Genomic DNA, 13,338 nt, shown 5'->3' on the forward strand with positions numbered 1-13,338 from the left:
TCACATAAGTGAAGTTATTCATGAGTCTCTGCAGGCTGGAGGCCTAACAAAAAATTCAGCTAGGACTTGGGAATGCAGACCTCATTTGAGTGTTTGATGAGGCAGACAACTGTCAAAGTTTCAAGTTCTGTTGTTTTTTTTGATTAAAGGCCACTGCTAAAGTGTACAAATCCTTTCAAATGAACAGAATTTAAAACAATTCTGATTGGCCAGTTCAGTCAGGCATTCAGGAGTGATCTCCATTTTCTGAGTCCTCCCTTAACTTATCAGGCTAAGAAAGTGGCTTCCAGTGTGACAATCTTTTAAAATTATACTGAAGACACTTAGTAATAAAATGGTGATTTATTTCCTCTTTGCAGTTAGCCTCAGTGACTGGGTTATCATCTATATTACACTCCCTGTTTGCTGTAATGAAATGACTAGCTAGAGCAGGGGTGGGGAAACTTTTTGGCCCGAGGGTCACATCGGGGTTGGGAAACGGTATGGAGGGCTGGGTAGGGAAGGCTATACCTCCCCAAACAGCCTGCTTCCCGCCCCCTCACACTTCCCGCCCCTGACCCATCCATTCCCCCTGCTCCTTGTCCCCTGACTGCCCCCTCCCGGGGTCCCCTGCCCCTAACCACCCCCCTGGGATCCCACCCTCTATCCACCCCTCCCCCCCACAAGCCCCTTTTGGAATGTGGCCCTGCGACCATAGGCAGAAGACTCTGGAGGAGCAGGGGCAGCTGCGCAGCTGGAGAGCAGCGGTGGTTTCCCCTTCAAAGTACCATTTCTCTCCGGCTGGCGGCACAGCCGTCTAGTGCTCCTCCTGAATCCTCCGTCCGTGTTCCCTGTGCTCCCACCACCCACACCGCCCACCTGCTCTCCTGCCCCCACAGTGGAGCCCCTCCTTCCCCGCAGGGGGTGCACCGGTGCTGAGCTGCCCTGGGGCCCCCTGTTGTTGGGGGGGGCCTCGTGCCAGGGCACCCTGGGTTCATTTGTAAATCTGCCCCTGAGCCACACCGCCCAGCTGGAGCCAGCCATGCTGCCGCACTACCGGCACGGTGAGCTGAGGCTGTGGGGGAGGGGGGACAACAGGGGAGGGACTGGGGCCAGCTGGGAGATCAGGGGGCCTGGCAGGATGGCCCGTGCGCCGTAGTTTGCCCACCTCTGAGCTAGAGTAATCCTTGGCACATTCACCTCCGAAAACTTTGCGGAACTAGCTATTCGTTTTCCTTTTTCCTCTTCATACTCTAGTTCTGACATACCCAAAATAAACCAAACATGCAAACCACTCCTCCTCATGTTCCTCCATGTCTTTTAGGTGTTGACATTTCACAGGGATGTTGTCAGCTGAAGTTGCACTTCTCTCTGGAAAGTTTTGGTTTTACTTATTATTCTTTCCTAATAAAAATCATACCGTTTGCCTCTTTGTGCCTCAGTTTCCTCATAGGAAAAAGGGGATAACTGCACTTTGCAGGGTTGTTGTGTGGCTTACTGAGCCTTCATAAGGCACTCGGAGATACTCTGATGAAAGGCATTTCAGAAGTGCAACGCTGTTGTTTAATTCATTTTACTATTCAGGATGTTTAGGCCAGAGTTCTTAGAATCACTTGTATGTGGAAATTAGGAAACTTATTGCTTGTAACAGTTCTGTCTGGCCTTGCCCGCATGCGGAGAATGGGCTGCTTTTAACATCTGTTGTTAAAATGGCTTCCTCCAGGCCGTTCTCTAAATGGTTTTAAACAACTGTCCTTCTGGGGTCAGTATGGTCAGACCAGTTCAACACACGTTGTAGGAACACATTTGAAAGGTTCAGAGAAGAGCCATGAGAATGATTAGAGGATTGTTATAGTGATAGACTCAGAGCTTGACCTATTTAACTTGACAACGAAAAGGTTAAGGAGTGACTTGACTACAGTCTGTAAGTATCTACATGGGGAACAAATATTTCACAATGGGCTCTTCAGTCTAGCAGAGAAAGATCTAACGTGATTCAGTGGCTGGAAGTTGAAGCTATACAAATTCAGACTGGAAATAAAGCATACATTTTTGACAGGGAGGGTAACGAACCACTGGAACAATTTGTCAAGGGTCATGGTGGATTCTCCATCACTGATCATTTTTAAATCAAGGTTGGAAGTTTTTCTAAAAGATTTGCTCTAGGAATTATTTTGGGGAAGCTCTATCCAGGAGGTCTAACTAGATAATCACAATGGTCCCTTCTGCTACGTATCTAGAGCTATTTGCTATAACTTGTATTATTATTATAATAATTAATGCACAATAGCAGTCCTGCTGTAAAATCATAGTGGATGCAAGGCACCTGTAGTTTTTACTGTGGAGCAGCTAGGTGGGGTCAACACTTTCACACACAAATTCCCCCATCTACCCTTCGAGCCACCCACAGTTGATCTCGCCTAGGTTACCTCATGGTAAAACTGCAGAGCCTTGTCTCCACTAGAATTCTAGAGTGGGCTGGGTAATGTGCATTAATTATCTCACAGTAAAAACACACCTTTTGACAGTAAAGACAAAGCCTTAGAATACAAGCTCCTTGGGGTAGTGTATGTCTCCCTCTAAGTTTGTATAGAGTCTGTGGGTGTTACTGTAATATAAATATTACATATTAAATATTAACGTTGACCCTCTGTGCTCCAGTGGGGCAACTGTTTTGCAACAACCATTTGAGAGGTACAGGGAAGCTGTTGTCAAGAATGGCTAATTTTCCTAGTGTACACTCTGCCTCCCATTACATGTTTCAAATCAGCAGCCCGAAGTATGTTGAGATGTGCACACTTTCTGTGAATACAGCCGCTTTTCTTGACCTATTTGCCAAAAATTCTGGTCCTCAAATACAGCTTGCTGCTGTTTGGCTCTCTGTTCTGTTGGAAATGAGAACAGCATTTTAGCACAGTTTTCCTTAATGCAAAAGAACAACTGACTCCCCTATTAAGGATGTGTTCCAACATGTGAATAAGCATGGGCTGAAGATTTAAAATGGGCCAGCAATTTCTGAATCTGAACCACCACATAAAAGTATTTGTCACTGTGAAAAATCTCCCTTCAAGAGAATGAAAATACCTTAAGCAAACATGGCTGTGTGATGCCAAACCTAGTTAAAGATTTCTTGCCCTCCCCATTCAAACAAAACCCAAATCTTCTGGTGCATCTTTAATTTGAGATGAGTATTGCTGTGGGTACAAGGACTTTCTCTGTGTACAAAAATTGAAGTTTGGTTTCCATGACTATTTTTTGATGCCACTTTATAAATTAAATAAGCTTCCCCCCACTCTCTTCAATCCTGTTAAACTTGACATTTTAATGACTCTCTTAAACCTCTTTTATTTTTAAGTTAGGGATGTTAAACCAACTGGAAAATGTTCAGTTGGCCGAAGGCCTGTGAACATCCATTCTGCATTTAAAATAACTTGTGAGGTGCACAAACAAGAAACTCTCTAGACTGATGTGGAGTGGTGGGTATGGGATAAATGCTTGTGTATGTATTACTGCTCCCTACTGGAATGAATGGCTAACTTATCTGTGTGAGAGGATGGGGTCAATCTCTAGTGGCTGCAGTCAACAGCTGAGAAAAGCCGTAATACTACAGCAGTTCATGGAGGTTAGAAGACAGATGTCTAGCTTTTTTATTAATTATTATTATTATTTTATTATTACTACTATTTGAAGCCGTAAATTCCAGGTCCTATTGCCTGCTTTGTATGCCTGAGGCTTAGCTAATGACCATGGTGAGAGGGAATTAGCAGTGTAAGAGGATCCCTAACTACAAACCCAGGACAAAAAGAACAAACAAGATTTTACTACTCATTTAAAAAAAAACAAAACAAAAACTAAACCTCTCTTTTGGACAAATTGTTTTAAAATATGTGGCTCCCGGTGACGGGGTTGCAGCACCTCCTCCTGGCTGTTTTGGGAATTAGCTCTGTGTCCTCTTCTGGTGGTGTCTCGCCCACCGTCACCTCTGCTCCTGGACCCACATCACTCCCAGGACCTTGGCATCCTCTTCATGACACTGCCCTCTGGCAGCGCCACACTCTGTTCTCCCCTTCCAGGGGACCTGTAATCTCCTGTCTGGCCACTCCCTTCAGTGGCAAACTGCAGTCCACAGTCTAGCCGCTTCCCATGTGGTTCCAGCACTGTCCTTGCCCTTGCATCAGGGCCTCAGTCTGCAGCCCCCAACAGCCAGCCAGGATCTGTCTCTTGTTCCCTTGGCCTCTGTTGGCAGCATTGCTCTGTCCAGGGTGCTGGCAGTTCTCTCAGCCTATCAGGGACCCAGTCCTTCCTCCCTTGGCTCCCAACAGAGAACTGGCCTTGTCTGCCCTGCAGCTCCCTTTTTATATGGACCTGCTTTGCCCTGATTGGCTGCTCCCCTCAGGCCTTTGATTGGCTTCCTCCTGCACAGCCTCCCTAGGGCTGCTTTTAACCCATTTTCTGCCAGTGTGGGGGCAGATGCCCCATCACACTCCCAAAGGGGGCTCCCAACTGAATTATAGGGAGCCTAATTCCAGTGCTCGCTAGTGACAGAATCGCTCTTCTTCACAACCTGCTTGCTGCCAAGAGCAGTGTTCGTGAGACACCGTGTATGAGCACCCGTACTTGTCAGTTAGAAGTTATCTTTCAGGAACCATATCACGATATTGTTCAGATTCTGGAAGCTGAGACATGATGGAACACAATTGTTAATTCATTACAGTGGCATTTTAGCTTTACAAATTAAATTGAGGGAGTTGTCTCTCAGTGGGGCTGCTTCTCTGTGCTGCTGGGGGCATCAAGCTGGTTTTTGTTGCTTCTATGGAAACTGACACACTCTTGGTACTTATAAATATCCTAGATGCTTATTTGCTGTTCTGATTATCTGTGTCCCCACCTCTGGGGCAAATATTCTGTGTATTAAATACATGTTCCAGCTATCTAACTAGTTGCAGTCCTCTGAGGGGCTCGGGGTTGACTGGCTCTGATTAGACCCTGCTACTTGCTCCCTGATGGCATAAAAGGATCTGAAGAAGATATGGAGGCCCCTTTTCATCAAGCTGCCCCTCGTCTCCTCTTTTCTGCATTTGCCATACCATGCCAGTGAGTGACTAAGTGGCATCCTCCTCGCAAGGCCTGTAGCACCCTCCCCAGCATAAGAGGGCCCCTGGAGGCTTTTCACTTAGCAGCTGAAATGTATGTATATGAACTTGAGCAAGGACACCAATGCTGTGTGTCCACCAGTGCCAGTGTTTTATGCAATCAATGAACATCAGCTGCAGGCAACTCAGAATACTAACAAAAAGATGAGTATTTGATCCTGCTGGGGACTTTTGCTGCTTGGGACACACATTCATGTGAAGGTAATCTGAGGGCAGAAGCAATCTGCTCCATCATAGGCAAATTAGTTACAGCCTTTGGGTTCCAAGCAGGCTGTAAATACAGCTTTCAGTTGGGCAAGGTGTGGGTGCCTCCCTTGCAAACTAATGCTCCAAGGGCTGTGGTTTGTATCCAGTTTATTTAGTTAGCTGTATTATAGTATATTTTCTAAATAGCATATTTTGGAAATGTGACCTAACTGCTGCTTAATTCCTTACGTGCAGTCTCTGCCTTGTAGAAAAGGCAGTATGGTAGCAGCGCTCCAGCGGGAATACCCATAGTTTATCTGAAAGAGACATTTCAAAGCTGGTAATTTCACAGAAGGGGGATGGCAATAGGTCTAATGCTGCTGAGTACAGAAAATATTAGGGCCGTTTTACTGTAATTGTGATTGTACATTCAGTCTGATTTTGATGGTTACAAAGGTTCAACAATATGCAATTATCTTAATAGGCTAATTTGGCAACGGTGTGTGGTTTTTTGTTTTGCCTTTGTGAGGATAGCACTGGCTCATGCTCATGACTGTTGCTTGGAAGTTAAATTAATAGTAATTGCCAGTAATTTCTTCTCAGCCTCAGGTTAGTGGGTGCAGTTAGAAATGTGCCACTGATGGCCCATTTGTTTCTACTTTCCCTCTGGCTACACTGTACTGTCTCCTTTCACCACATACTTCAAGTTGCTTCACAGCTCCCCTTTTCTCCATGGCAACTTAGCTTAGAATCGGTTTTCTTTTCCTTTCTTTTTGCCTGAACGTGGCTTTTGTGTCCAACTGACATGAATGCATCGCTCTCTGCTCTCCTGGTTTTATGGGATGTCATGAAAGAAGTGGTGGCAGCCAACTCATTAAAGATGCCAGAACAGAGGAATGCCTCAGGATTCTGCAAAAATATATCAGACCAACAAATGCTTACTGTGTTCCCCCCACCCAATGTAATTTTGCGGTTTCTTGGGAAGCATGGTGATACAGTGGTTCTGTCGGCTTGTAAGGCAAAGGATTAGTCTCACACGTTTGTTTTAAAAAGAGAGACTGAAAGTGGAGGGTACAGAATAGTTTATTCTTTCTGGGAGAATCCTGATGGGTGCTGCTTGTTCCATTCTGATGTGCAGGAAGTAAACGGGCAGCTTTATTTATTTAATTTATACTTAAACATGCAAAGTGTACTTATCAAGATCAGGAATAATACATAGAAATACATGGTACTGCTATGAACATAGTATTTTCTAAAATAGATAAGGAAATAGAAATATGGAGAAATACTCTTTTTATTCACTATTGATTTGAGAATAAATCCTTTTCTATATTAGAAATTGAGTTAGTTTATATTAAAGACTAGCTTAAGAGCAGAAGTATTTTGTTAGCAACTTTGAGAGCAGGCAGATGTTTGCAAGCAAGATGATGTTTTCAGACATTTTCTGTTTTGGTTTTGTTTCTGGCACCTGTCTGATTCTTCAGTCACCTTTTACTTTTCCCCCTTTCTCCTCTCATCACTGTTGGTGATATTTCCATAGAAAATAGAGTCTTAATTCAGGAAAAGGCTAATAAAAGGAGATCTTCATGCCATACTACTGCTGGGTGCCTCACATGCCAGGAAGACAGTATGTCTGCCCCATTTTCACCTTAGAGACCTTGGCTCTGATATTTATTTACTATGGGTTAAAATATTCCTCCTGTCTTGAAATGCCCTGTGCTCGAGGTAGTCTGACAGAGAGGATGTCGCGGGGATGCAGTTCAGCAGTCAGCTCTTAGAAACAGCAGTTTTGAATTTTGTTTGAGAATAAAATGTGTCTGATCTTTTAAATAGCAAATGGGCTATTTGAAATATACTTCATGAGGCACTTCCAACAGATCTACCAGGACTTTGATATAAGCAGCCAGAAAAAGCAGTGGTTTGTTTCAGCTCATCTGGGACTGACTGTAATTGTACTGAGTTCGTATGAAATTCAGGCTTTTTCTCTCTGCTCTTTTTTTCCCTTTAAATTGCATTGTTGGAATATGCAGTTTCTGGTAAATGCTGGCTTTTATGCTGTTTTGGAGAATCCATATAAGGGTGCATGTTTATAGCAAAAAACACATGGCTTTTTAGTCCAGAATACAAAATGGATTCTTTGCAGGGTAAAAATATTGATCCTTCTCTTCAGCATCTTTACTAAGCAACAAGTCACTAAAAGTAAATAACGCTAAAAGGGCAAATGGCTGGCTTCCTAAGCAGAGGTTCACAGTCCAGGTTAGTTATCTGTTTGTAGGTTGTTTTAAATTTTGTTTTTTAATGGATAAAGAAATGCTTACATTCTCGCAGTACCAATTAACTCTCTAGGCTCTGCACTTCAATATGTCTGCATTTGTTGGGCTGGATTTGGAATGTGTGTTTTGTGCTGTGAAATACTTTCTTTTCTCTGAGGCTGAAACCCTGCGTATGAATGTGAGAGAGACACATATAGGATCTTTAAGTGCTCATTTATATTGACAGAGCGTTACTAAACTTTTTTGATGTTTAGTTGGTTGCAGTGTGCGTCTGTCTGTCTCTCTCTGTGTGTGTCTGTCTGTCTTACTGGTTGCTTCATGTAAACTGGCAGTTTAAAAAAAATTACTTTTCTGAGCAGTATTTAACAGCGAGTGGAGAATTTAAAGGTCAGATTTTAGACAAGAGCTCTGCTTTTGTTATCCTTCATGTTCTCTGCAGGACAAATTTGTGTTCTCTATCTTGTCCAGATTTGCTGTTGTGTAGATTTATTTTTCTTTGTGTTCTGTTTTGAAACGGGATTTTTGAAATGGTTGTGGCAGTAATACTGTTCTCAGAATGTATGTAGTATACTGTATATATCATAGCCATTGCTGCTCTCCTACTAGTTACTCAGAGGTAGTAGTATTGATTGGAGCATGGAATTTTCATACTGTTGGAAGCAAAAATTATGCTATTACATGGGATGCTTTGAAAGGATTCTTTTACAACAATAAATGTATGTGGGCAGTAGTTACCAAAACTCTTTATTAAATATCTGTAAACTGTCTGCCAAGCTGTAGGCTAAAAATTCTGCTGGCAGTTTGTTAATATTTCTGACTCTTCTTTCAGTGTAATGGTGTATGGATTATACGTTCACAAGCTAATTCCAGAAAGAGACTTCTGTCTGACAGTGTAGTTTTCAGGACCAAAGAAGTGATTATCTTTTTCCTTTATGAAATATCATGTGCTATTTATGAAGGTGGTTGTTATTATTAGGGCTTGGTTTACTGAGAGAGGGGAAAAAATCAGTTCATAACATCATGAACCTCAGTAGGTAATGTTTGTTTTGTATTCCTGTTTGTTCAGTTCAGCTGGCTAGATGAACCACCTGTTCTTAGAAGTGTATGGGCTGCACTCTTAGAACTGTAAAGATACGATGACATAAATTGCTGTGTGTGACTTTGATTTAATTTTAATGTGAGTGCAGCTGAAGTGAGTGTTTTTAATTTGCAAGGTGAGCAGTTCTAATGAGAACTGTCTTGTCTTCAGGCTGTAAAGATGTCTTTATGTTTTGTTATGGCAGATAGGTCTGTGGTTTTAAGTGGAGACTTTGTTTTGTAGGGTCCCCGGGATGACAGTGTTGATTAAGAATTTGTTCTTTGTGGTACATTTTCGAATAGTTCTGCAAGTTTCTTGTTCCAGTTCATGAGCCCTGGAGTTTGATGGGACTGAACCAAACATCTCTGAACGTTGGGAAATTTCAGATATAGGTTTGCATACAAATTTTGTGGGATTTGGCTCAGTCTCTGGTCTGGGCTAGTGCAAGGAAGCTGCTATAGTGTGTAGCCTGTTTTTTATAGCTGAACCAATTTTGCGATCTAGCTGGAAAGGATTTTTAAGATGCATTAATCTTCACACTAAATTATTCATTTTGTAACAAACAATCTCCTTTTGTGTGTGTTTCTCTCTGCTGGAAGAGCCTGCATTGTCAGTGTAAAGTAGCCCTACCAAACATGAAGACATGGCTAGTTATTGGAAACAAAAGTAGAGCATCTTTAATTACTTTGGAACCATTGCATAGCATTTTTGACAGGTCTCTTGTTGTGAAAAAACATTACTTGCAATGTATGAATATTTAATAGGACACAAGTTTGAACTGAATTCTGCCTTGAGTGGCTCACTTCTTTGCAACTGAACTGCTTTTTTCTCTTTGAAGTTCTGTTCAGTTTTCGGCCAAATGCATCCAATCAGTTGCCTTTCCAGAGGCATTCCAATATTTATTGGTCATACCAATGATGAAGATACATGCTCCAGATGGGCTTACCCAACCTACGGAAAACTCCAGATTTATCAGAAAACACCTTATAGTTGTTTAACATATCAACGTCAATCATAATAGTCTTTAGCTCTCTGAGACTGTTGGATGAAAAGCAGCTTATAAATGTTAATGAATTAATCTTCACAAACTTTCCTATCAGATAAGTGACATTATCCCTGTTACACAGATGAAGAATCAGAGGCCCAGAGAAGTTTGGTGACTTTCTCAAGGTTACATGGAGTCACTGTTGCTGAGCCATGACTTTGAACCCAGATCTCCTGAGTCCTGTGGTGCTTTTAATGTTAATGGCCTTCTCAAACAAGTGGCAGTACAAAAAGATCATCCCTCTGGAATTATAAGAACATAAAAATGGCCATACTGGGTCAGACGAAAAGTCGATCCAGCCCAGTATCCTGTTTGCCGAAAGTGGCCAATGCCGAGTGCCGCAGAGGGAGTGAACCTAACAGGTGGTAATCAAGTGATCTCTCTCCTGCCATCCATCTCCACCCTCTGACAGACAGGCACGCTAGGGATACCATTCCTTGCCCACCTGGCTAATAGCCATTAATGAACTTAACCGCCATGAATTTATCTAGTTCTCTTAAACCCTGCTATAGCCCTAGCCTTCACTACCTCCTCAGGTAAGGAGTTCCACAGGTTGACTGTGCACTGTGTGAAGAAGAACTTCCTTTTATTTGTTTTAAACCTGCTGCCTGTTAATTTCATTGGTGCCCCCTAGTTCTTGTATTATGGGAACAAGTAAATAGCTTTTCCTTATTCACTTTCTCCACACCACTCACGGTTTTATATACCTCTATCATATACCCCCTTAGTCTCTTCTTTTCCAGGCTGAAAAGTCCTAGCCTCTTTAATCTCTCCTCATATGGGACCTGTTCCAACCGTCTAATAGTTTATGTTGCTCTTCTCTTAATCTTTTCTAACGCCAGTATATCATTTTTGAGATAAGGAGACCACATCTGTACTCAATATTCAAGATTTGGGTGTACCATGGATTTATGTAATGGCAATAAGATATTCTCCATCGTATTCTCTATCTCTTCTTAAATGATTCCTAACATCCTCTTTGCTTTTTTGACTGCTGTTGCACACTGCATGGATGTCTTCAGAGAACTATCCACAATGACTCCAAGATCTCTTTCCTGATTACTTGTAGCTAAATTAGCCCCCATCATATTGTATGTAGAGTTGGGATTATTTTTTTCCAATGTGCATTACTTTATATTTATCCACATTCAATTGAATTTGCCATTTTGTTGCCCAGTCACTTAATTTTGTGAGATCTTTTCGAAGTTCGTCACAGTCTGCTTTGGTCTTAACTATCTTGAGCAGTTTAGTATCATCTGCAAACTTAGCCACCTCACTGTTTACCCCTTTCTCCAGATCATCTAAGTTGAATAGGATTGGTCCTAGGACTGACCCTTGTTTGTCTTTGTGAATTTTTATTTTTTTGTGCCTTTATTTAGTGTCTCTCTCCTTTCCTTTCCCTCTTTAGTTACAGTAGAAACCGCATCATTGGCACAAGCTTCGTGACTCTCACAACTGCCAAATAAAATAGCTCTGTATAGTCTTTAGTTGGTGAAATACTGGTTGTATATTTGATACCCCAGGGCAGTGTGAGACTGACTTCTTCGTGTGTGGACATGCTAATTTTTATATCACCTACTGCCTTAGCGACTAGAAGCTTCTATTATAGAAATTAAAACCATGCAAGGAACCTGCACTGCCCCCAGCAAGCATGGATATGAAACTGAAAAACACCCTAACTGCAACTGTGCCCAGCAAGCCTTGGAAGATGGAACACAAACATCAACCTGAAATATGGGCTGGGGCTAGACCCTTCACCCTTTGCACACATGAGCTGGGGTTCCACTGAAATGTGTAAAGAAGCTGAGAGAGATCAGCACTTTTTACAGGATTTGACCCTAATAGAAAGACTCCTATTGACTTAATTATCTTTGGATTGGAACCTCTATGCATGGCATTAAACAGCAAATGCATTTTTAAATCAAAGCAGCTGACAACTCATTCCTGCCTCCCTGGTTCAGAGCTCTTCTTGCAGCAGTTGTTGACATTACAAACACTTTGCAGGTCAGTGCAGACACGCTGTCTCCCTGCTCTGTTTATGGAGTTACAGGAACCCTGAACTTGGATCTTGGCAAATCAATGACCTTTTCAGTTTACCTTTAAAAATGAATATCAGAGGCGTAGCCGTGTTAGTCTGGATCTGTAAAAGCAGCAAAGAGTCCGGTGACACCTTATAGACCAACAGACGTATTGGAGCATGAGCTTTCGTGGGTGCATGCATCCGACGAAGTGGATATTCACCCACGAAAGCTCATGCTCCAATACGTCTGTTAGTCTATAAGGTGCCACAGGACTCTTTGCTGCTTTAAAAATGAGGTACTCTGTATCCATTGCCTGGCTGCTTTAGAGATTTATCTAGAAATGCAGAGTAGCACAGCAATGGTCTTTGTACTGTATATGAACCTTACCTGCCTTTACCACTGCCTGATTTATCTGGCTCTGTGTGCTCTGTTCTGGCCTGATGGCTTATGAGCTTCTTCCTGAGAACTAGACCGAATGGATATTTTAATAACACTCATATTGATTGCCCTATTAGAAGGCAGAACTGCACTTGTTTAAAAATTTAAGGAGGTATTTTATGAGAGCAGCTTGCTATGGTGCGATCTAACAGAAGCATCTGCCACCCTAGCCTTGCCTGACCATCTGAGCGATTAATTGTGGAGACCCCTTAACTCAGGGGTTCTCAAACTGGGGCGTTGCGAGGTTATTACATGAAGGGCTCCAAGCTGTCCGCCTCCACCCCAAACCCTGCTTTGCCTCCAGCATTTGTAATGGTGTTATACATTAAAAACACTTTTAAATATGTTTAAGGAGGGCTTGCTGGGTGAAAGGGGTCACCAGTACAAACGTCTGAGAACCCCTGCCTTAACTGCTCCATAGTTCAAGTTGCCTCCAGAGTTTCACTTAAAGCAGGGATACAATGCTGCTACCTTGCACATTAGGGTTTTCAGTTTAGTCTCTGAATTTAACCCCTGTTCTTAAGGTCAAAGACTTACTAGCTTTGGCAGAAGATCATTTATACATGAAATCTTTTTGAACTTTTCATTGACATTATAAATTATTCTATGGGCTCTTCTGTCTGAACCACAGTGCGCTCTGTGTATTTGTATCAGCACAAACTGGTGGCAGTGTCAAGTTCTGCTGTTTTTGCTTCCTGGATGCTGCTATGCTAATCCCCAGGTCTCCCCAGCACAGAGTCTGAGGGACAGGGAGGTCTGAGTGGGGCTGTGTGTGCTGGGAGCTTTAGGAAAGGCAGGATCTGTAAGGAGATGGTTGGAGTGGGAGGAGCAAAATCTGAGGTGTGCAGAGATTTGGCTTTCCAGCCTGCTGGGCGTTGTGCCATGGGTACACAAGGTAGATGGGTGTAATCAGTTCTATAGCATGGTCTGGACGTGCAATGGAAATGTGTGGTGGAGTAGAGGGATGGGCTGGGCCATGCATGTCTCCACATCTGGGCTTGCTGAGTATTCCCACCATTCACCACTGGTCGTTCTAGTCAGATGGACTTCCCTTTGGCAGAGCAGAGAGTGATGCTTCCCGTGTCTCCCCGTCTCCCATTGTTACTCTGGAAAGCGGGAGAAGCCAGTGCAGGGAGATGGGGGTCAGGGTTGGGGCCAAGAAGCT

The 13,338-nt window shown here is 42.9% G+C and overlaps 1 protein-coding gene across 13 annotated transcripts in view; it reads left to right on the forward strand.

Moving 5' to 3' along the window:
* Positions 1–13,338, forward strand: part of PITPNM2 (phosphatidylinositol transfer protein membrane associated 2) — a 195,296-nt gene that overhangs the window by 53,515 nt on the left and 128,443 nt on the right. Inside the window, exon 1 of one of the 13 annotated variants that reach the window (XM_050924402.1) lies at positions 7,541–7,574. The exons of the other annotated variants lie outside the window; for them this stretch is intronic. The gene's annotated coding sequence lies outside the window, so the exon portion shown is untranslated. Of the gene's footprint in view, positions 1–7,540; positions 7,575–13,338 lie in introns of those variants that run through there. 13 annotated transcript variants of the gene reach the window in all.

This window comes from Gopherus flavomarginatus, chromosome 15 (assembly GCF_025201925.1).
Source record: "Gopherus flavomarginatus isolate rGopFla2 chromosome 15, rGopFla2.mat.asm, whole genome shotgun sequence".
Taxonomy (NCBI): domain Eukaryota; kingdom Metazoa; phylum Chordata; order Testudines; family Testudinidae; genus Gopherus; species Gopherus flavomarginatus.